We start from the raw sequence: 2,272 nt of genomic DNA, 5'->3' as shown, positions 1-2,272 counted from the left end.
GAAAAGTAGAAGTGGAAAGTGAGAGGTAGGAGGTATTTTGAAGAAGGATCAGAGATAATCGAGTGATTGTGTATTTGGGGAAGAGAGAAATGACCCAAAGTGACCGCGATTTTGAGCTTGGGAGGCAGGGAGAAGAGGGTTCCCCCAGGTGGAGAGGGTGTGTCATCTGGAGGGGCGGAGCTCCTTTCAGAGCCATGTTTGTAAGGACAGTGGGATCCCAACTGGGAACTGTCCAGGGGGCTGGAAATCAGGACTGAGGAACAGCACAGAGGAACTAACCCAAAGGATGAAAGCGATACTACAGATCTGAAGGGGAGCTAACAGAAAGGGAGAAAGAGAAACAGGGCCGGGGAACACCCACCTTGGGGAGGAGAAGCCGGTGGCCAGGCTGTGAAGGGAATATGCAGCGACCTGGGTGAGTAGAGGTTCTACCTGGACTTGGTTAAGTTGTTTACTCTCGGAACCTTAGTTTTCTGATCTGTAAAATGGGGATGACAACACCTGCATCGTATTCTGTTTGGATTAAAGGAAACATAGGCAGCATCTCGCTCACGGCACGGTGCTTGGCACATGGCAAGTGCTTAAAGCAAGTGTCCTCTCCCCACTTCCTTCCCTTCTGGCCCCCTCCCTCATTTCCTTGAAGTGGCAGGCACTTGAACAGAGGATAATTCTCTCTTTAAAAATTTAACTGGCTGTTGTTGCTGTTGTTTTTCTTCTTCTTAACCCCCCTTCAGCTCCTCCTTCCCCCGCCCCCCAGTCCTTGTCCTTCTCCTTATTCTGAGGCTGCCACTGCTTCTCCTTTTCCTTCTAGAGCAAACCCAGTCTCGCTTGCATGACTAATTATTTGAACCGGATATACCCTCCATTAATAAAGGAAGGAAATAATAAATTTTCCTAAGGGCCTCTTAGCTGAAGATGACTATTACCTCATTTGCTCTTTCCAGCAGCCTGCAAGGTTCAGGAGGGTAGGTATTATGAGGTCCTTCCCCACACCTATAGCTGAAGAAATAGAAGAACGGTTGTAAAAAGTTTTGTTGTTATGTTAGAGGACCACCTGTCTACCAGTACCGCGCAGGTCAAAGATTTACAAACTTTTATTTTTAGCCTCCTCTTTTTGGAAATAAATTTTACCTGGCAGTCAAATAAAATAGATAAAAAAAACCCCAGAGTTCTGGCTTCAGTGCAGTGGGGAGGTTCTGAGGGTCCATCGCTTGGCTCTGCTCCCATCCTGCCCCCCCTCCCGGCCCCGGGGCCAGTCTGGGAAATGGGACTTTGGGTTGCCCCAGAAGCACTCAGAGCCTCTTTCTCTACACTCAGCTTCTTTCTCTTCCTTTTTAGCTGCAAACTTCCTGACTTCAGAGGCCAGGCTGGAGCCCAAGAAGGCTTTGCGGACCCGTGGCTGTGCTCCTCGTGTGAGCCAAGTGTAGTCCCTGGCGGTGACGCCTGCAGCTCGGCTCTGCCCGCGTTCCGGCGGCGGGGGGTGCGGACCAGCTGAGCAGGACTAGCGCGGCTCCAGGGCCAGATTGCCGTCTCTGTTCAGACCCCAACAGCAGCGCCCCATGTCGCCAGGACTCGCGAACCACCTCGGCTGGGGTGTGCTGGCCTGCTCTGCTCCTGTGCTTCGGGTCTTTATTCCGCTTTGAATGGGTTTCTTGAAAAACAAACTCTTTGACGTAAAAAAAAAAAAAACCAAACAGTTTATGGTCTTTAGAATGTTGATTTGAAATAAAGCGAATATTGGTGACATGCTCTGCAGATAGTTACATAAAGCTGTGAAAGAGCCACAAATAATTTACTCTAACTGCAGCACTAATTATTGTCCTGTACAAAGCAGCCGCTGTTAGGAGTCGTTTCTTTGAGTGGTATCAATTCCCCAGGAGATAAGCATTATAAAAATGATTAAAAGAATTTCATATGATTTTTGTCATTAAAATAAAATCTCAATAAACCAGCATCTAATCTTATACTGTTGTTTATTTTTTCCACCGCTTTATCTATTTATTCGCATTATAAGGGTAATACACACTAATGGTAAAAATAGAAATGCAAATCATTCTGAAGGGTGTAAAATGAAAGGTAGAAGTCCCCTCTCATTATCCATTCTTATTCCCCTGAGTAGATTGAAGTTAATGGTTTCTTGTGACCCAGAAATTTTTTGTTATACATATGGGGGTGTGTGTGTACAGCTAATCTAATATTTTTCCACAAATGGTCTAGTCCTACAATTTTTTTCCACTTAAATATGTATCTTGACATACAGGCCTGTCTCATT

General features: G+C 46.2%; 1 long non-coding RNA gene across 1 annotated transcript; it reads left to right on the top strand.

Moving 5' to 3' along the window:
- The first annotated feature begins 214 nt into the window (after positions 1-214).
- LOC110577867 lies at positions 215-1,954 on the top strand. Its single transcript, XR_006540067.1, has 2 exons — positions 215-415; positions 1,339-1,954. It is a non-coding gene; the product is annotated as an uncharacterized LOC110577867 (long non-coding RNA).
- The last annotated feature ends 318 nt before the right edge of the window (positions 1,955-2,272 follow it).

Source organism: Neomonachus schauinslandi, chromosome 5, assembly GCF_002201575.2.
Source record: "Neomonachus schauinslandi chromosome 5, ASM220157v2, whole genome shotgun sequence".
Taxonomy (NCBI): Eukaryota; Metazoa; Chordata; class Mammalia; order Carnivora; family Phocidae; genus Neomonachus; species Neomonachus schauinslandi.
This window is presented reverse-complemented; position numbering and strand designations above follow the sequence as displayed.